Source organism: Pinus tabuliformis, chromosome 9, assembly GCF_031772625.1.
Source record: "Pinus tabuliformis cultivar Carrire ecotype Pingquan chromosome 9, CPIR1, whole genome shotgun sequence".
Lineage (NCBI taxonomy): Eukaryota > Viridiplantae > Streptophyta > Pinopsida > Pinales > Pinaceae > Pinus > Pinus tabuliformis.
The window spans coordinates 1,554,267,316-1,554,289,660 of NC_142307.1; the positions used below are offsets into that span (position 1 = coordinate 1,554,267,316).

The following is a 22,345-nucleotide window of genomic DNA, read 5'->3' on the forward strand; positions in this document are numbered from 1 at the left end:
TGAAAAGCATTCATATAATCCCAATATTGAACATTTTTTTGTACTAGATGTCTTTTCTGTTAAGGAAAAACCCGCATGAGAAAATGAAACTTTCCCTCTGGAGCCTTCACTTTAAGCTAATACTTTTAATACATGCTGAAACAAGTAACTTTTGGAGCCCGCTGAGTAGATCCTGTTTTCCTTGCAGGTGCCGTTTCTAGAATATTATGTTAAATCATAATCATCCACCCTTATCACTATCAAGCATATGGCAGAAAGATTTTAGGTTGCACCAGGCATTGCAGGAGGCAATCTGCATGCACAAACCATTAAAATTAGTGAACGTCAGTCTGCTTTTAGATGTTTATGCATAATTATTAATGTCAGTACAGAAGAAAGGTAGCTACGCATATTGAAAAAACACCACATTGATCATTTTGATGGACAACAAAACAAAAAAAATAACAAAGGCAATCATTACCTTGAGCAGTGCCAACAAAAACAAATTTCGCTTCTTTTCTGTTAAACAAGAAATGTTGAACTTTTCCAGACGAAATGTTTAAAAATACAAACCATACAGTGCCTTAATCATTAAATGTGCCACAATGGGTAGTTATGTCTTACTACAAACTTTAACATCATATGGCGGTACTATAGATGATATCTTTGACATCTAGAGATTGACTTAGTTTCTGGTGGATTATAAAGAAAATATTTAAGCAACAATAAATTTGGTGAAATTCAAAATTTTGGACCAAATCTGCTATCGTACAACCAGCAGCATTGTCTAAGACCTCTAGTATGATATTCGACCATCACCTTCTGTGATATTTTCCTTGAAACTTCCCCAGCAGGTGTATCATTGGCAACACATGCTCTTGATGAGGAACAGTTACATCCAATAAATCTGGTCCAGGCATTTCCAACATCCTAGCAAAGGCATCTCCCTCAGATGCGTTTTATCTGTAACACAGGTTGCAGGAATGTTGCACGATTCAGCCATCTGGGAAGATCTCACATTCTTGAGATGGATCTCCAAGGCATGTGTGTGCTCTATTTTTTTTATAAAACTGATCTTCCCATTGGACAACCATACTTAGGTGTTGATTGTCCAATATCATAATCTTTAATGGCAATTTTTCTACTCCAATTGTAGCCAGTTCTTGAACATTCATCATAAAGTCACCATCCCCATCAATATCAACCACAGTCACTCTAGGATTTCTAACAGCTGCTCCCACTGCTGCAGGCAAACCAAAGCCCATAGCACCAAGACCTCCTGAAGTCAGCCACTGGCGGGGCCGGTCATATTTAAACCACTGAGCAGACCACATCTGACATTGACCCACTCCAGTAGTGATAATGGCATTGCCATGTGTGAGTTCATAAAGAAATTGAATGGCATATTGAGGAGGAATTCCCTCTTGAAAATTCTAGTAAGTCAGGCCATTTTGTCTTCTGTTCTAGTTCCTCTACCCAAGCATAGAAATCTGGTCTATCCTCTTTCTTTTTCGTTAAATGGTTTAGCCCTCACAGTGCAAGTTGCACATCTGCGCATTTAGCCCTTGCAGTGCAAGTTGCACATCCGCACAAAGAAACATGTGGCCGCTTGTTCTTTCCGATCTCTGTGATCTATGTCAATGTGAACAATGCTTGCACGGTTTGCAAATGACTCCAATTTACCAGTCACTCTATCATCAAAGCGAACACCAAAAGCAAGCAAAAGATTAGCTTTATCCACTGCATAATTGGCATAAACAGTCACATGCATGCCAAGCATCCCTAAGCATTTCTCATGAGAAGATGGAAAAGATCCCAAGCCCATTAAAGCACTGCCCACTGGAATGCATGTATGATCTACAAATTCTCTGAGTTCCTGACTAGCATTGAGGCAACCCCCACCAACATATAGGACAGGTTTCTTAGAGATAAACACCAAGCGCAGGATCTGCTCTAACTGAGAAATCTGTGGGGCCTTTGGGAGTCTATCAATATAGGTATGAAGTTTTATTGCCTTGTTCCAATCTGGAACAGTTACCTGCTGCTGAACATCCTTTGGGATATCAACTAAAACAGGTCCTGGCCTCCCAGATGCTGCAAGATAAAATGCCTCTCTGATGACTCGGGGGATATCATTAACATCCATGATCAAGTAATTGTGCTTTGTGATAGATTTAGTCACCTCCACAATTGGAGTTTCTTGAAAGGCATCTGTGCCTATCATTCTCCGAGGCACCTGACCAGTAATAGCAACCAAAGGAATGCTGTCAATCAATGCATCTACAAGACCACTTACTAGGTTGGTGCACCAGGACCAAAGTTGCAATGCAAACACCAACCTTGCCAGTGGACCTGGCATACCCCTCTGCTGCAAATACTTCTCCTTGCTCATGACAACAAAGGACATTTTTTATGATCTTGGATCGAGTAAGTGCCTGGTGAATTTCCATAGATGCACCTCCAGGGTAGGCAAAGACATCTTCAACACCCTCCCGCTCTAAAGCAATCTTACAAAGAAATGAAATCGCTCACCTGACAACGAAAGGTGAGGAATGAAATTGCGTGTCCTTCCAAGGGCAAGGAAATAAGAGGATGTTCCGTCAAGAGGATGGCTTCTGACTTTGTTGCTGTTAGTGTTGTCCCTGCCTTTGCATAATAATATGGAACAACAGCTTATGTTACCACAAAGAAAGGAAGTCAAGAGGCAGGAAAGCTCTCTGTGTTGTCTCTGTCTCTGGTGATGCTGCTCACTTCGGCGGAGCATCTTGAGTGCCTTGGAGTTTGCTGTGCCCCCCCAAAATATGGGACACCGAAGTTGAGGCCAGTGAAAATGAAGAAAATACCTGGGCCACTCTTGCCCAAGAGTATGCACAGATGTCTCGTTGCTACTGTCCAGGGAAACCCCCCAGAGGCCCCTCGTCCAGAGACACCAAGACCAGATATGCCCCAAATCAGATCATTTGTGGATGACCTGTAATGTCCCAGAGGGATTAGTTGGCCCAAGGGACAAAGTAGTCTATCGATTCCCATAGGCTATAGTCCTCAATAAAGGGGAAAACACCAAAATACTCAATGTTTGGGCAAGTTTGGGGCAGCTTGCACAAAAAAAGCCAAAGTTGGGGATTGATGTGAATTTCACTCAATTAATTATGGAGAAAATCCCCTCAAGGAAATCTATAAATACAAGGGTTGGATTTGGAGACTTCATTGATCAGATCATTTATCTGTTTTTCTTTGAGCTTGAGGCTCTAAGGGTTTAAAGACCCCTTTTCTCTCTTGGACTAGTTTTGGTGGAGGTATCCCACCCTACCTAGTCACTTTTCTTTTTATGTTTCGCTACTTTGTTCTGGCAACAGGGAATTTTCTATCTAAGCGGCAAAGCATTTGTGGGACATCTTGTGGCAAGGCAAAAAAACTACATTGAAGCTGGACGAATTTCTCCGAGGATAAAATTCTGGAACAGATTGAAGTTTCTTGTTCAAACCCTTGCAAGACCCCTTTGTGGCAGACAAGACAGTTTTTCTGGGCAACGAGTTTTGTTCTGTAGGAGACTGCAGGCTGTAATTACAGGTCGCAGGGCTGCAGCTGCAGGTTAGACCTTTAGAATTTAAACTTGTGCGAAGGTACTCCTATCATTCTCCAGACAATCCGCAAGTTTCGAAGCAGAACAGAGGTATCCGCAAGTTTTGAAGCAGAACAGAGGTATCCTTAAGGAATCGTACCTTCCTGAAAGTCTGTTTTTGGGGCTTGATTGGAGACTGTGGCAGACCAGAATCCCCCAAGAGATATTTCTGACCCTGAAGCAGGCTGTGAATAAGTTCCCTGAGGTGATTTAAACGGTGGAATCAACGGAACACGGTGGAATCAACGGAACTTAAATCTGGCACTTATTCTCCTGTAGCAAGCTTCAGACTAAGGGTATTCCGTTAAGTTCGTTGATTAGAATTTGCAAGAGAACACTAGTTGTAGTCTTTAGATTTGCAGAGGCAGTCCTGGTCATTGATAGTTAGGTGTAAATTAGTTCATTGGCTATATGCTGTTGGACTTCATTGTTGATTGGTTGAGGATTGGAAAAACAATGATATTGATGATTGGATGTACACTGATGTTATTGATTGAATGAATTGTAATATTGGATTATTGTTAAATTATTGTGGACGCTATAATACTGTACTACTGAATAGTTTGTTTGTCTCACCACTGAATAAGCAAAAAAAAAGAGAATTGAAAACCTAGTTTCTGAAACCATAAGGCAGGAAATCTCCCTAGGATACTAGGGTGTATCAGAGCTGGCTCTCCTGCCATCCTGGAGGATGTTTGAAGAGAACAGATGGAAGCAACTTTTGGCAAGGAGTATGTAGAGTCTTGAAGGAAGCTGGAAGAGCAGCAAGTGGAAACTATAAAAAAAATTGCAATAATGATAACCTAGATTGACCTAAATAAGCAAGCCCAGATAGCAACCAATAAAAGCTGCTCATCTCCCACAGTGGAAATGGACCAATAATCACATCAAAAGTCCACTAGTTTTCTATTCCAACAATCCCATAAATTGAACTTACCGCGTGTATAGAGGACCTACCAATCTAGAGCTAGTTGTTTCTACTACTCAAAGTCAAAACTCCCTTTCTAACTAGGTGTTTAATAGTATGCTAGCTCTTTGTACTTGCAACATTGGTGTGAGTGATGCAATCTGTGATTGAGGAGTCAAAATATCCCTTGATGGTATATTACTAGGGATGGAACTAATTATCATGATTAAGAGGCTCCAAACAGAAAATCACTGGATTTACCCTTTTGATTAGGAGCAGACATTTGCATTGTATATTAGGGCATGCAAGTGGTGGTGCAAAATATATTGCTTCACCATTATTCAAGACAAAATTTTAACAATGTGATGTTCAACTAGGTGCATAACAATATAAAGCATGGTGTATTTATGGAGTGACTTGCTTGTTCTCTTAAGTAGTAAGCAACGACTTGATTAAACAAAATGAAATTTGTATACCTTGCCCCTTTGAGAGTACCAATCATAGATAGGTTTGTGCTCATATTGATATCAAGTATCAAGAGGCAAACTGCGACAATCCATGGGAGTTGCATGATGGTGTATTGGGTCAATCAAAGGCTTGATTAAAATGTTAACACAACATTGCCAAAAAATGGTTCAGAGGAGTAATACCCTTTTTAAGCTAGCTGCAAACTCAGGTAGGGCTGTTTTCCCCCTCACTGCTCTTTGGAGCCTAGAACCAGCCCACACCGCTAAAGATTAACCCTCTTTGCTACCCAAACAACCACAGAGCCATGCTGCTTCAGGAAAACGGCCTCAGAGACCCTCGCTGCCTCAGGTAGGGCCCCAGGGAAGCTTTGCTACTAAGATCTTCCTTGAATAAATTTATTGCCACAGAAGAAGGGTTGTTTACTACCCAGGTTTGACATTTGTTGTTCCTAGAAATGTCTTGGACAGAATTTGGTGCCACAAAATTTGCTTCTTAGTTTCTCAGACCAATCAATCCACATATATTCTCCCCTGATTGCCAAAAAACATATGAAAGATGCCTCAGAAAATTATACCAAACAGAATATAGAGAGAGATTGGCTAGGGTGTGTTAAAATTGGCAACTAGGGCCAAATTCCACCTTGGGACAGTTCATATGATGGAGATGATTATTGCATTGGATTCCTCTTTTCAAGAGGTCCAAGTTTGATATAAAGATCATCTCATTCGGTATAAAGATCATCTCATTCGGACAAGCAGAAGTGGAATTTTGTATTTATTCTCTCTCATGCACAAATTGTTAAGGTCGGCCTCAGCTTAATGTAGGCTCATGACGCCCAATAGATGTGTCATTTCACCCTCATCGAATTGTATAAATAGGAGTGACCTCTCTCCTCATTTGGACATCACTCGCTCATCATTTTCTTCTCTCTCCAAATCTGATTGGTTCGTACAGCTTGAAGATCAACTCTCTCTCTCACACGTGTGGATGGAGGGACAAATTTCTCGATCAGATTGCAGACCGAATTTCAGAGTTTCAGGACAGCGTTGACCAAGTCTTCATTGACCAAGTTTGACTGCATTTTCAGGGGCAGAATTTCACTCTCTTGAGGCCATATTTATTGGCACATAAATCAAAGTGTTTGGGACAGTTTGACCAGCGTTGACTTCAGGTTGACTTTTGTTTTGACCGCAGAAAATCACAGCAGATTTCTCTCCTTTAACTGGGTTTGACTGAGCTGTTTTGGGCAGCGTTTAACCTCCTCTTCAGGCCGAGTTTGACCAAGGAGGACCAAGCTGCGTTCGTGAAGTGTTGCTGCTGTTTTGACCAGCATTGACTTTCTGGTTAGGGCTGAAATTGACTGCAGTTGACTGCAGAATTTTACAGGGTTGATTTGACAGTGTATTGGGCAGGTGAATTTGATTTTGTACTCTCTCTCTGCTGAACTATTGAATAATAATAAGACGGTTTGATCAAAGGGTTTTCCCCTGGCATCCGCCAAATCTGGTGTCCTCTTTCCTTAGCTTGTTTTCTGCATATGTTTTTATGTTCTATCTGCATTTACTGTCAATGTGATTAAGTTAATGTGATTACTACTGAAAATTATTGGAAATTGTCATTGAACTGCTAAAGGTGTTATCACCAAAAAATGATCACCTAGCCATTTCTCACTAAGTGGATCGAAATACACCATGTAGATTTAATTTTATCATAGTAAAATCACTTTCACTGTGGAAAACAATTTAGTAAACCATTTTTATTAAATTATTTTCTTATTTAAATCAAAAAAGCCCATGAAAATAATTAGATAAATCATTATTTATTTAATTTTCTCTAAGAATAATTATTAAATCAATATTTAAACAATTATTCCTTGTCAGTGTGTCACATTTGATTAAATCCCTTAGGAATATTAAAATAATTCATTATTTATTTAAATTTCCTTATTTCTATTATTAGAATAATTATTAAATCACTATTTAATAATTATTTTGATTTCACATCTTTCTTATTTCTCGCAAAATAATTGATAAATCATTTTATTTGTTAATTATTTAACCATTTTAAATATTTTTTTCCCTCTCTAATAAATATAATAAAGTAATCTAAGTAGTTAGATCTAAATTTGGTTAATAATATTTTATTATTTTCCAATTTCGAGGATAGCTCTATACTTTGCTATATAAAGGAGGGGTCTTTCATTCATTCTTCACCATGATCATAATCATCGTCAACATTATCGTCATTTTTCTTGAGCTCCCATTTTGAGTTCTTCACTTTTGTTTGGGTTTTTCACATATTGAGAAAGAATCAGTTTCTAAAGCATAAAGGATATCAAAAGACCCATCCCATGGAGGGGGACATACAGACCAATCTGTAGATCTCCTTCACCAAGTGTTATCAATAAAATATTTATTCATTTAAACTAGTCTTTCCAATTGGGTTTTCTATTTGTGTTTCAGATCTAAGACGACATCGACCATCAACTTGTTGTTAGGGTCACTTGTCACCTACTGACTTAACTGAAGTATTTTTGGTACACCTTCCAAGAATTTCCACACTAACAAATGGCGACTCCGAAGGTGTAATAACAGCATTCTTGGGTGACCGAAGTTTCAGAAAATTTCAAGGTTTTCTTCAACTACTTTTAGCCTCTCAATTTCTATCTATAGTATTAAACCCTATTTTGTCAAATTTCGGATTCTGTTGGGTTTTTGGTCTTTTCTGCATGTCACAGGTACCAACCAAGCACGAGATGGCAAAATTTGTGCGAGATCTACCCACTGAGACTCCCTTATTTTACCTTTTCTCCCTTTAGAGTTTGGGTTTGCCTTTTCCCCCTTAGGATCCCCTTGAGCATCCTGGGTCTTAGAGCTTCACACCTGTCCTTTGCAACATTTTTCACCTCTGATTTTTGTTGTTTGTCTGCATCATTTACAACATATTAGAGCCTTTAGATCCCAGTCCCTTGACATTAGATCTTTTTGGCCTCTTTTTGTGTCTTTGAGTTGCTTGTTTGCCTTCTCTTGCTTAGCTGCTTAGTAGCCCTTGTGGGTGGGGTTTTGTGTGCTTGATTGGCTGTTTATTTTTCTGTCATTTTCATATTTATTTACAGTATTTCAGCAGCATATGGCATCATGAAACATGCTTAATTAACTCATCCACTTGACACATCATTTTCACACACTCACACCTTAAGCGAACGTGAGTTTGGTTAACACCACCAAGCCAAGACTTGAAACACTACACCTTAACATGGATTAAGCCCACTTTGGCATCAGTGCCAAACAATCTTTGTAATGTAGGTATAGGGTCAATAGGATAGGCTTCCAATAACACCCATCGGTCACTTTCATTGAGACATAGAAGTTGACATATTAGGGAGCTTAAAATCCTTCACCATCCAACGGTCAAAGGGTGAGTGCGTCAAAAACCTGATTCAGAGGGGGTTGGTCTAGGTCATTGTGCGAGCAGTTCTCCTCGAGGCTACCCAACTCGTGGCAGGGAATTTTGTGCGGTCGCTGACTACCAAGAAGCTCAAGACTTGACCACCCCCGTGAGACAAAGGTAACCATAGTGACCAATCTTAGAAAAACACCTTATAGGACTAGTTGTGGGAAGCGGTTGGTCCTCCACACCACCTTTCTCTGGACAGCTCTGCTTGCGGGGATCAGATTCCATCAAGTAAGAAGTTCTTTGGAAGGCCATCTGAAATAGTAGATCTAGGATTGTTTGAAGATTTATATCACCAATAGGCTAGAGGCCTTTTTCTTTGATAGAACGTGTTTTCTTGTATTAGAGTAATGTTAAGTTATGGTATGTTTTATGCTTAGCGCAATTTTTTTTCTTTCTTATTATTATTCATAGATTAGCAATCACATGTGCATAAGTAAAGTGCAGATAGAACATTAAACAATCAACAGAAAACAAGCCAAGACAAGAGACACAAGATGTGGCGGCTAGCCAGGGACAAACCCCACAATGTGTGGGGAAACCCTTTGATCAAATCTTCTTTTATCTTCAATAATTCAGCAGAGAGAAATAGTACAATAAATCTGATTTGTATCAGCAATAGCAAACCCTAGATCAGAAACATCAACATTAGCGGCTTCATCATCAAAACTAGGGCAGTCGATATCTCGCAAACCAACCATCGAATCGGCTTGATTCCACCACCAAAAAAGTGGCCTTCAAAGGAGGTCCAAATGGACCTACAGCGCAGTTCAAAAGAGGAGGTTTGATGGTCAACGCTAGTCAAAGTTTGGATCTGCAGTTGCAACTTCAGGTTCAACAGCTTCCTTCCACATGTGTGAGAGAGAGTCTCTTTTCTGCGCAGTAGAGAAGAGCCTCTTTTCTGCGCAGGAGAGAGAGAGAGAGATGTGATGAGATGAGTGAGTGCAAATGAGGAAAAGTCCTCCTGTATTTATACACAACTGATGATGTTTGAATAGATGCGACTGTTGGGCTTCTAAGCCTACATGAGTTGTAGGTCAGCTTGATAATAATTCCATAATCAAAATAAATTCATATCTTCATGAATACTTATAGGAATCGGATGATCTTTAGATCAATCCTACACCTCATGACGAGAGGAGTCTAATAAAAATATTATCAGCCATGAATAAGATGACCCACATGGAGTTTGGCCCTAGTTGCCAATTTTAACACTCCCTCTCAACTAAGAACTCCATCTACAATTTGTCTGTCTGTCGCTACTATTCATCCATCAAATGCACTGCCCTGTACAGCTTGACCCCTGCTCTGCTCTGCTCTACTATATCCTGTCTGTTATGCTCTGTTATGTCTGCTCTGTTTTGCTCTACCCTGTTCTGATCTGCTCTGTTCTACTCTACTCTGCTTTGTTCTGTTCTACTCTGCTTTTGTCCGAATTATCAAGAAGAAGAAATGATCGAGGATGTATCATACTTACTCAAAGTCAGTCTCAGAGTATGTACCACTGGTCCCAGACCAGTGTCAACCAACCTGAAGTCAGTGTCATAGTGAGTACAACTCCTACCACCGGTCCCAGACCAGTATCAATCTCCACTGACTCAAAGTCAGTCTCAGAGTGCGTACCACTGGTCCCAGACCAGTCTCAACCAACCCGAAATCAACGTCATAGTATGTACCACTTCTACCACTGGTCCCAGACCAGTATCGCAGTCTCAGAGGGTACCACTGGTCCCATACCAGTCTCAACCGACCCGAAGTCAGCGTCATAGTATGTACCACTCTCACTGGTCCCAAACCAATCCTACACTGACCCGAGGTCAGTCTCAGAGTATGTACCACTGTTCCCAGACCAGTCTCAACCGACCCAAAGTCAGCGTCATAGTGGGTACAACTCCTACCACTGGTCCCAGAGCAATATCATTGATCCCAGATCAATGAAGATCATCCTAGCGTAGGGAGTATGGTTGATACATCGATGTGTCCATCGATACTACTATGGTCCCTAACTTCATTTCCCCAATCATTGATCAGATGAGAGGTACTTCCCATGAGTCCCTGACTGCATGGGTAGGATGCCTTGACAGGAGAACTTAATCAATCTCGTCCTCACAGGAGAACTAATCATCCTGCTACACAATCGTCATGGAGAACACATCATCTAGGCCTCACAGGAGAACTAATCATCCTGCTACATAATCGTCATGGAGAACAAATCATCCAGACCTCACAGGAGAACCAATCATCCTGCTACATAGTCACCACAAGGTGTACATGTACACCACCAGGAAATAGTGAGTCACCCTGTGGTCATATGTCGCTCCAAGAAGTACCCCCGCACCCCGCACCCCCCCCCCCTAGAGCTCCCAAAGCTCAATGCATCATACAGCACCCTCATCAGAGAGTCTTTGAACAACCCCAAGTTGTTCTTGGAAAGTCAGGAATTTGACTTTCCCTAGGGGCTTTGTCAGAATGTCGGCGACATGTTCATCTATACCGATATGTTGGAGCCTTATAGCTCCCCGCTACACCATATCTCGAATATAGTGATACCTGATATTGATATGCTTGGAGCGATCATGAAATACGGGATTCTCTGACAAACGAATCCCACTCTGGTTGTCACATAGGATCATGGTGGTATCTAATGTAAATCCAAACAACTCACTGAAGAGCTTTCGCAACCAGACTGCCTCACAGGAGGCCATGCTAGCAGCAATATATTCTGCGTCAACGGTGCTCAAAGCCATCGACTTCTGCGTCCTTCTCATCCAGGATATCGAAGCAAACCCCAAGGAGAAACAGCACCCGGAAGTGATCTTACGGTCCTCCACATTGCCTGCCCAATCAGCATCAGTATATCCAAGTAGTCTCACATCTCCAGCAATGTATCTTAACCCATAAGTGATTGTGCCACGAAGATATCTCAACAGATTCTTGGCACTAATCCAATGTATGTGGTGAGGTTCAACCATATGTTGACTCAATGTGTTGATTGCAAAGCATGTGTCTGGACAGGAGTTCACTAAGAACATTAATGCTCCGACAAGTTGCCGATACTCGGTAGCATTTTGTAAAACAAGTCCAGCAGCACTACCGCTTAACTTCTTGAAGTCAAGTTCCATTGGGGTAGTTACAGGCTGTAGTCTACCATACCAAATCTTTCCAATATCTTCACCACATATTTTCCTTGAGATAAGAAAATTTTCCCTGGCTTCTGCCATACTTAAAGTCCTAGGAAATAATGCATCAATCCTAGATCCTTCATTTCAAATTCAGAAGCCAACTCCCTCTTACATTTGTGAATAAGAGGGTCTGCGCCTGTTAGGAAGAGGTCATCCACATACAGCACCAATATGAGAGGTTTGTCATCTTCAACCTTAAAATAAAGGTTAGGATCGGCTTCACTCCTAGTGAATCCCAACTTCATCAAGTAGCTATCGATCCTCTCATACCATGCTTGAGGTGCTTGCTTCAGCGCATAGAGAGCTTTCTTCAACCTGCATACATGAGATTTTCGATCATAAATCTCAAATCCTTCGGGTTGCTCCATGTAGACCTCTTCTTTGATTGAACCATGCAAGAAAGCCATCTTGACATCCATCTGATGTAGGTTCCATCCTTGTGAAGCCGCAAGGGCTATGATCGAGTGGATGGTCGTATATCTGGCAACAGGTGCAAATATCTCATCATATTCTATACCTTCCTTCTGGGAGAAGTCACAAGCAACAAAACGAATCTTATACTTTTCCGTACTTCCATCTGCTGCATGCTTTATCTTGTAAAGCCATTTTGAAGTGACAACTGTCTTGTCCTGGGGTCTGGGAAATACTTCCCAAACATCATTCTTCGTAATAGACTCATATTCTTCGATCATAGCATCCTTCCATACTTGATGCTTGACAACATCTGAGAATGATGAAGGCTCATTTTGTATGATCGTGCTCATGATAGTCAGGTATCCCTGATACCTGTTAGGTTTCTTACTTTCACGGAAGGTTCCTCGGGGTGCAACATGTCCTTCAGCATCATCAAGTAGCCCCCTAAGCCATGAAGGCCTCTTCCTAGAAGAGGAAGACTCAGGTGGATAAATAGGATCCATGAGTTCCTCCACATCAGGCATTGTTACATCATCTACCCATAGAAACTTCGGAAGTCTTTGATCATGGAGCATGGAAAGGACAGCTTCCACAATCGTACGGTTCTTCCTTTCTGCCACACCATTCTGCTCAGGAGTATGTGGTGTAATAGTCTCCCTCTTAATGCCAGCCTCAAATATGCCTGAGTGAACCAACTGTAGTATATCGGAGGTCTTGCTTTGGCTTGAGGGAATGGTGCCCTTTTGAGCTTTCCTTTGGCACATCCTGTACATACACCTCCTTTCTCTACTCGGAATTCTGGCATCCCTGTCACCATTTGTCTTACATTGGGTAGAGCTTTATAATGAAGGTGGGAAAACCTCCGATGCCAAAGTTCGGACTGAAGAGATGTGTCATAAGACATGACACCTAGCAGACTTCCACCGACCTGATATAATGAGTCAACACGAAACCCAAGAGTAAAGGCATCTTTAACATTATTTTTCCATATACGTACCTTGCCATCGCTGAAGGTTACCTTGTAGCCTTTGTCTTCCATTGCCAAGATGGACACCAGGTTCTTTTTGAGGTCAGGTACATATAATACATCCTTTAAGTGAATCGTATTACCTAGATTCAATTTGAGAGAGACATTGCCTACACCTTTCACGGGATATTTCATATTATCTCCAAGGACAATTTCCAGGTTAGTTTCTTTCTCTATCAGATTATGGAGAACTTCTTTGTAACCAGTGAAGTGCCTTGAGGCACCACTATCAATGAGCCAAATTCCCATTGAGTCCGAAGGAGCAGAGGTAGATAGAGCAGCTGGTAGATAATATTCATCCTACTTATTTTCAACAATGTTGGATTCATACCTGGAATTTCTAGCCTTCTTGAATGGTTGTCCTCTTCCTTGGTTTCCAGCGCTCCTTTTACCTTTGCTATTGAATTTGCCATTCCTTTGATTGCCATCAGAGGGATTTTGATCATCGTCCCGGTGTGAGTCTTTTCTATCAAGGCACTACCTTGCATAGTGACCTGCTTTATCGCAGATGTAACATCATCCTTTTCTTCCACCCTTAGGTCCAGCGTTTCTTTTTTATTTAGTCCCAGAATTATTTCTTTTCTTAGCATGAGAAGAAAAGGCAACAGGAGGACCTTTAGGGATGGAATTTCTCTTCTACCCTTGTTTATTCTTGGATGCATCTAGCCATTAATTCCTCGAAACCAGGAATTACATTATTGTTCAGAAGAGTAATCCTGAACACGTACCATTCGGATGGTAATCCTCCAAGAGTCGTGAGTGCCATTTCCCTATCAGTAATAGTCTCCCCAATAGATAGAGATCGTTCCTGATCTCAGTGATTCTTAAGAAGTATGCTTGCATACTCTCATCTTTACCCTTCTTAATTTCCTTCAGGTCGGAGATGTAGGCCACCAAGCGCTTGTCAATAGAGTCTCGGATGATCTTCTTTGCTTTGACTTCTCCGGTTTTCCATTTGTTCCTAGCAACAGCGGATGCATTTGATGAAGGCTCAACAATATTTCCTCTCACATGGTCCAACACTCCCTGATCTTCTAGGGTTAGATCGATAGACATCTTCCATCCGTGATAGTCAGCTTTCTCACAGAGCTTGTCATCGGCAGGAAAGAGTGATGAGGACCCCATAGTTCTTTTAGGATAGCCTTGCCAATCTTCTCTTTGGTGATTGCTCTTGCTCGAGCTTTGTCTTCACCTCAGCTCTGATACCATGTTAAGTTATGGTATGTTTTATGCTTAGAGCAATTTTTTTCTTTCTTATTATTATTCATAGAATCACATGTGCATAAGTAAAGTGCAAATAAAACATTAAACGATCAACAGAAAACAAGCCAAGACAAGAGACACAAGATGTGGCAGCTAGCCAAGGATAAACCCCACAATGTGTGGGGAAACCCTTTGATCAAATCTTCTTTTATCTTCAATAATTCAGCAGAGAGAAATAGTACAATAAATCTTATTTATATCAGCAATAGCAAACCCTAGATCAGCAGCATCAGCGTTAGCAGCTTCATCATCAAAACTAGGGCAGTCAATATCTCGCAAACCGACCGTCGGATCGGCTTGATTCCACCACCAAAAAATGCGGCCTTCAGAGGAGGTCCAGATGGACCTACAGCGCAGTTCAAAAGAGGACGTTTGATGGTCAACGCTGGTCAAAGTTTGGATCTGCAGTTGCAGCTTCAGGTTCAGCAGCTTCCTTCCACATGTGTGAGAGAGAGTCTCTTTTCTGCGCAGTAGAGAAGAGCCTCTTTTCTGCGCAGGAGAGAGAGAGAGATGTGATGAGATGAGTGAGTGCAAATGAGGAAAAGTCCTCCTGTATTTATACACAACTGATGATGTTTGAATAGATGCGACTGTTGGGCTTCTAAGCCTACATGAGTTGTAGGTCAGCTTGATAATAATTCCATAATCAAAATAAATTCATATCTGCATGAATACTTATCGGAATCGGATGATCTTTATATCAATCCTACACCTCTCGACGAGAGGAGTCTAATAAAAATATTATCAGCCATGAATAAGATGACCCAAATGGAGTTTGGCCCTAGTTGCCAATTTTAACAAGTAACATCATTAAATAAGTTAGTTTACACTTGGCACCACTGCATTAGGTGTTTGCTTGTTGTTTGTTGCTCTTTTATTCCTATCATCGCCCTTTAGTTTAGACACCATTGCACCTCCAAGGTGTTTGTCGCATTAAATTCGATGTCTTCACCCTCAGTTCCTGTTAGGACATATTACTCCTCCCCATCGAGTTAGAGTTCATTGTCCCAATCCTCCATCGAGTCATCATTATGATTTTGATTCTATTGATTCATCTTGTTCATCCTCTGATTCCGCGTCTTCTCAACCCCATATTTCCACAATGTCAAGCACCAATGTGGATATGGGACCCCAGGTGGTAACCCGGGTGCTAACCCAAGTGCTAACCAGGGTACCCCCACTAGCGGAACCCCCATCGATGTGGACACTCCTTCTCCCTTACTTCCTTTTACGGCTAGTTTAAGTCTCTCAGATTTTAGCCAGCTTACCAATGATCCTTTTCTCCACAATCCCACATGGCCAGCAATGCCTACTAAACTCCCTTCAGACATCCCCAAGTTTGAAGGTAATCCTGGAGAAGATCCAACTAATCATGTTCGCTCCTTCCATATGTGGTGTTCATCCAATTCCATTACCGAAGACTCCATTCATCTTCGTTTATTCTAATGCACGCTCACTGGAGTTGCTGCCAAGTGGTATGTCGACCAGCCCAAAGCAACCCATTCCACTTTAGCGACTCTTGCCACAACCTTTCTTTCATATTTCCAGTTACCTCTCCGTTATGATACCGGTACCGAACTCTTGACTTCTTTTCATCAAACTTCTACCACTCACCTTTCCGACCATGTTCAGGAATGGTGTAGGAGGAACATTTGTAGAGCTCCTAACTTCGAAGATCGAGTCCATATGGATTGGTTTCTTAGATCATTGTTGGCCCCCATTGCCAAAGATGTCGCGTCACACTTTCCCCATTCTGAGGAAGAGACACTCCAAATAGCTCTAAAATTTGACCTGATTTACACCTAGTCGGGTTATGTTTACACTGTCATCCCCGATCTGCCTCAGCCTAGTGCTGCTAATGCACCGAGAGCATCTCATGCCACGGATAGCATAGTTGGAACCCTTTCACACCCTCAACCTTATGCTCCACCTCAGATAAGTTATGGTAAATCACAGAGAGGGACCAATTCCATGAACAATTATCCCTCTCCCAATCCTCCTCAGGGCAATCCTTATTCAAGTCCCAGCACGGCGTATGCACATCCCCATCCACATCAACAGATGCCAAGGCCAGTTATTGCTCCCCATGCTTATACCAATGTTTCCCCATCTCCTTATTATTAGTAAGCACACCCTAGCGCTCCAGCTGCTTCGGCACCAGTGCCCCATGCCTACTCCCCCTCCACTGCAGCAACCACCTCCTCCTTAAGGACAAGTGTATGCTTAGCAGAGTGGACCCAATCCCCCTAACCCGAAGAAAAAGAACAAGGGGAAGGGTAATAGGAACCCGCAGTCCCAAGGTAATCAAGGCAACCAGGGTCCTCCACCCAATGCCCCTCAGGGTACTCAACCTAATCCCGCAACCCAACAACAGGGCGGTCAACCCAAGTAGAACAAGGCTCTTCGTACGAACAAACCTTGTGCTTGTTGCAAAGTCTATGGTCATTATACCCCATGAATGTCCCCTTTTACCTTAGATGCGGCAAGTATGGGAAGCTCAAGCAGCGTCTCGAGGATTGCAGCCCACCGCTCCTCCTCCTCCTCCTGCCCCTCCTCTTGCTTCATCTCAACCGACCGTGCTTACCAATCCTTTTCCTCACTAAGGATACATAACTGCCCAACCTACACAAGGTCAAGCAACTCAACCAGCTCCACCATTTGGTCACCATGATTATCAGATTCTTATCATGAATCCTAACAAGGTAAATACCGAGCAAGTCAACCTTCAAACTCGATCACGCCAATATGACAAGCCATTTGCTAAGTCCACGACTGAGTCCCAACCCAAAGTGTCCACTGAGCCTCTATCGTCACCCAACGGTACCTTACAGATCCATCCGCCTAAGGTCGAGGTTATTCCCAAGATCCCCCAAAGGTTTGTTACCTCGAAATGTTGCTTCTACCAAAGCCGCCCATACATATAGCATAGTAGAAGATTTGGCGTAGTCTCCCACTGCCATGTTAACACTGGAAGTCCTCCAGACGTGTCCTTCACAACGAAAGCTCTACAATATTCTTTGTGCATCGTGGACCCTCAAGATGATCAGATGATTGTCTTTCATGTTGACAAGTTGGGAAATCCTCCCTTACCTTCATCTGTTGCATTTCAAAATCCAGTCTCCATTCAAAACACCATTGTTCAACAGTGTATCATTAACTAAGGCGCATCCACCTTTATGATGGCCGCCAGTGTTTTGAAGCAACTTGGTTCCCCTGACCTATCCTCATCCACCATCACTCTGTGTTCATGGGATGGTCATCCTTTACAACCCCTTTGCTTATACCGCAACCGCCCAGTCACAGTTGCTATCAAGGCCGTATGTATTGACATCGAAGTCATTGATGCTCCCTTATAGACTATAACATCCTTTTGGGTTGTAGTTATACTTATGTTATGTCAGTTGTTGCATCTGCGGTTCACTGTAAGATGTGCTTTCCCCACAATGGAAAGATTGTCACAATTGATCAGTTGGCGTACTATGATCCAAAAGCCCAGACTTCACCTCAATCTAACATTTTTTTCCGTTGTTGACAATAAGACTGTCTCGTCCATTTCTCCAGGAGTCTATAAAGATTCCTCTTTGCTTGGTGCGTATTATGGCCCACTGGCGACTCCTTTTGAGCCTAGCTCATCGAGTGTTTGCATGCTCCAAGCATTGTGGCCTGCTATGCCTTCACAATAATCTGCACCTCCACAACCTGTTGTGCCTTACTCAACCTCGCCTGTCGGTACCACTCCTCAAGGATCACTTCCTTCTCCTAATGTCTCTCCTAATCCATTTCCGCCCAAAAGCATTCCCCCAGGCCTTAACCATTGTGGAGTAGTTCCTCCAGGCCATTATCCATTTGGTCAAATACCATTCTTATTCCCACCACCTGGAGTCTATTCTACACTTGTAATGGCTAAGTTGAGATTACCCAATATTACCTTAGGGATCCCAATCTGGTACATCAATCCCCCCCACAAACACTCCACCTAATCAATTGAAACCTTACACCACTTTGACCCCGGTCCAACCAGTTGTTCCTACCCCTGCCTTTGCTTCAGTTCCAAAGCAACCTCAACAGGAGCCTACTCTTGTTGCGAAAGCATCTAGCGAGGGGAGCAGAGCCCGAAAGAAGGAAACCCAAGACAAGGCTTCCCCAGTGACTCCAGCTCCTCCTAAGCCGCCAAAGCCTCTTCCTCCTTGCACTTTGTGTGATGTTGTCAGTCACGCCACCAATAACTGTCCTGAACTCCCTCATGTTAAGGATGTGGTCACTGATACCTTCCCTGATTCTAACATTCCTGAGGTCCATGTCACCTTACCTGAGTCAACTAAGAAGATTTGATCGTTACGCACAAACCACCCTTGCGCTTTGTGTGATAACTATGGCCACTATTCCCATCACTGTCCCCGTCTCGAAGATTTTCGCGATACACTTCAAGTGCTTCACGAATTAGAGGTCGCTCGTAATGAGTCCACTTCTCCTTTACCTGCGGATTCTAGTCCCACTCCTACACCAGAACAGGAGGTCTCTCCAACACCCATTGTGATCCCTCCCCCTGATGTCGAGATGACAAATAGTTTTGCTCCTATTCTCTACCTGTCGTCATTCATGAGATTGATACCTGGGAACTCCCTTGATGTCTCCTTTTGTGATTCTATTGAACCTTCTTCGACGAACACACCAGTCTCAACATCAATAGATATTCCATCTACTAGTCATATGTCTCCCACCTTTGACGATGCGTATGTGAACCTTGTCTCTCATGAAGAGGCTTCAGGTAGCTCTTCACCATCATGTGGTCTTTCTTCCTCTAGTCTGCCCATCTTCCATTCTGATGAAGACATTATGGAAGCTATGACCACCCCTGATTATCCTAGGATGATATGCACAATCGTGTGTACTTCCTTCCGCAGCAGACCCATGACCAATATGTTGTGGAGTCCAAAGACTTCATCCATGGTGAGGTCGATTGGTTCAATCACCCCTTACTTCGAACCCATGAATTCGAACCACATCCACCTTGTGGCCATTACATTGCCACCCAATGTTTGGGTAAGGAGGCATCTACTTTTGAGAGTCTAGGAGAAGCAATTCTCCCCAACCCTCCTAATGCATCTGCTAGTGTCGAATCTAGTACCATTATTCTTCCCCATTTAGAAGAACCTCTAGAGTCTCATATCACTTCAGATCACTCTTGGGATGATCCACTTACTCCCTCCATCTTACCTCAACAACCCAATCCCTTAAACATTGTTGTTGTTCAACCCCCATGTTTTCTAGGTAAGCATCAATTCATTATATTTGAAGCCACTCTTTGGTATAGTGACACCATGTATGCGAACCCAGAAATTCAGTCCATTTGATTCATATATGCAATACCAAACGAGATTGGTAATCCACCATTTCCTTTCTCTAACTGTATATATCCATTCTTCCCATAAGAAGACATCCATAAACAAATGGTGAACCACATCATCAAAATGTGTTTGGAGTCCACTACTCTAAATACATCTGGTATGTCCATAGCATACTCCATCTATCCATACAAAATGGGGGGCACACATGCCCCCCAATCTCCTCATGATCCTCTGCAAGATCTTGTGCTAGTAGGGTCGAATGCTTGAATCCATTATTTGAGCACTTTGAACACAATGGCACTCCACAAACTCATCCAGCTAGGGGCATCATTCCCACCTTTGCATACCAGATTAGTCCCCTCCATCACATATGCTTGGGGGCATGCTGACCCCCCTTAGCCACCTTCTCACTTTTTCAACATAAGTCTCGACCTAAACCCCAACAATCTAGGTATGGTCGATTATCCTCTCATTACTTGGATAGTTTATCCTACCGGCCTCTCCGACGAGCCATATACACATCACATATCGTAGATGTTTGATACCATATCTTCAACCTTTCTACTCTATGTGATGCCACACTTACCACCCGGTCCCCATGTTTGACTTGGTGGGTAAGGATGATTCTAGACCTTCTCTAGTAGTTCATTCTCGTATTCCTTTCTTACCTTGATTCTTCACCAGGAACCATCCTTCCAAGAAGCATTAAGGCCATCTTTAGACAAGTAAGGCCACCTACCTGAAAGTCACAAATCCTAATTTTGACAGTCGGTTTTTCTGCTACGATCTCCACAAGATTTAGGGCCTTCTCCTCCTCTCCAAATTCTCCACAGCTCACTATGCAAATGAATTGATTTGGAGGCAAAAAAACCCTTTTATAAGAAAAACCCTAGTTTTTTCGTCGCTCATTGCGACCAAACTGTAGCTCTGTTTAACGAACCGTCAGCACTGTTGGAAAGCTCTCATCGAGTTCTATAATGGGTCTCCTTTTGTTTTTGGTAATTTGAAACTTCACCCAAAAGCCATTTTTTCCATGAGGTCTCACTTTGCCACCTCTTAAAACCGAATCTCTTCATCTGAGCCATCCATACTTTGGTACCACTTTACCTTTGCATTGGTTGACTCACGTGTCGATTTTTGTCATGAGTAACCATCATTTACTCATGTTTTAATGGTCCCCACCAAGCCTCCCCCACGTGGCAACATCATCGAGTCACCCTTGTTCAGAGCATCTGAGATGTGTCACCCTTGTACTTATGGAGTCTGTTTTGAGTCCCCATTTGAGTCTCGTTACAGTGTTTCATTCATCGTCGTGTCACATTTCTCCCATTTTACTTATATTTGGCCTCTAGTCCTTTTGCTCCGTCTTTGTCGAACCCCCATTTGAGTCATCGACCATCCCCTCTGGAATCGAGTCAGTCGTTGCCAGGTCAACCACTTTTTATTATGCTCTGATAAGGGAAGTCGTCAGTCTACCATCCATCTTGTTTCCTTCCATCATTATCCCTGGTGTCAGTCCAGCAAGTCTTAACTCTGGCGGGCTCTTTTCTGTCGACCTCAGCGCATTTATTCTAGAATAGTGGTGTACCTTGGTTCCAGCTTCCATCTTTGTTCAGTGCCTCGGATCAACCAAAGGGACTCATTATTGCCCTTTGACTTGATTGTTTCTCATGTGCTCGACATTAGCTCCTTATCGCGCGATTAAGATTCATACACTTGACGGATCGGTGATCCAGACGATTGTTCCAATGATTCTCGGGTGTGCGTGAGATGTTTCAGACCTCATGAGGGGGTGGTCCTTCAGGTAGCCCCCCGCATGCCCGGATGACCACAGATGTTGATCCAGCCTCCCGCAAATTTGATGGGTTTGGTTTCCGCCGCTTGCAGCTTCCACAGCATGCATGTCTCCTCCTGATGATCCATTCAATCTTCAGAGCCCTTTCCTATTCAACAAGGCTTCCTTGGTTGTGATTCCCCCTCCCTGTGTCATCTTGAGGGGCATTATATCTCTTGTACTCAGAGATGTTATTGTATTCAGCGTTGGCCTATGTTTTTCCAAGTGCATTATGTATTATTTTTTGGCCCATTGATCCCAGTGTATCATGTATCATGTATCATGTACTTTGTAGCTCAGTGCCACATTGTTGGGCTTGCCATTATTCTTCTTTCCTGATCAACAGGGCTTCCTTGGTTGTGATCCCCCCTCCCCATGTCATCTTGAGGGGAATTATATCTCATGTACTCAGAGATGTTATTGTATTCAGTCCTGGCCTATGTTTTTCCAAGTGCATTATGTATTATTTTTTGTCCCATTGATGTCAGTGTATCATGTATCATGTACTTTGTAGCTCAGTCCCACAATGTTGGGCTCGCCATTATTCTTTGTACGTAGTTATCTCGGCGGATATGGGTATGTCTCCCCCGCCTCATTTGAGATCATGTACTACCACATAAAAGGAGACTTCTATCAGTTTCGTAGGTCTCGCCCCCTCCATTATTTGTCCGTCCTTGACTTGCTTTAGTTCTCTCTCTCTCTCTTTGACTCCCCTTTTGGCGTCTCATGGAAGTGTAACACTCATACGCGTGGGGGCAATCTGTTATCACCAAAAAATGATCACGTAGCCATTTCTCACTAGGTGGATCGTAATAAAGCATGTAGATTTAATTTTACCATAGTATAAT

General features: G+C 42.5%; 1 pseudogene; it reads right to left on the reverse strand.

Annotated features, from left to right (window-relative positions):
- Positions 1–308: 308 nt before the first annotated feature.
- On the reverse strand, positions 309–16,880 carry LOC149154542 (acetolactate synthase 1, chloroplastic-like; annotated as a pseudogene).
- Between the last annotated feature and the right edge of the window lie 5,465 nt (positions 16,881–22,345).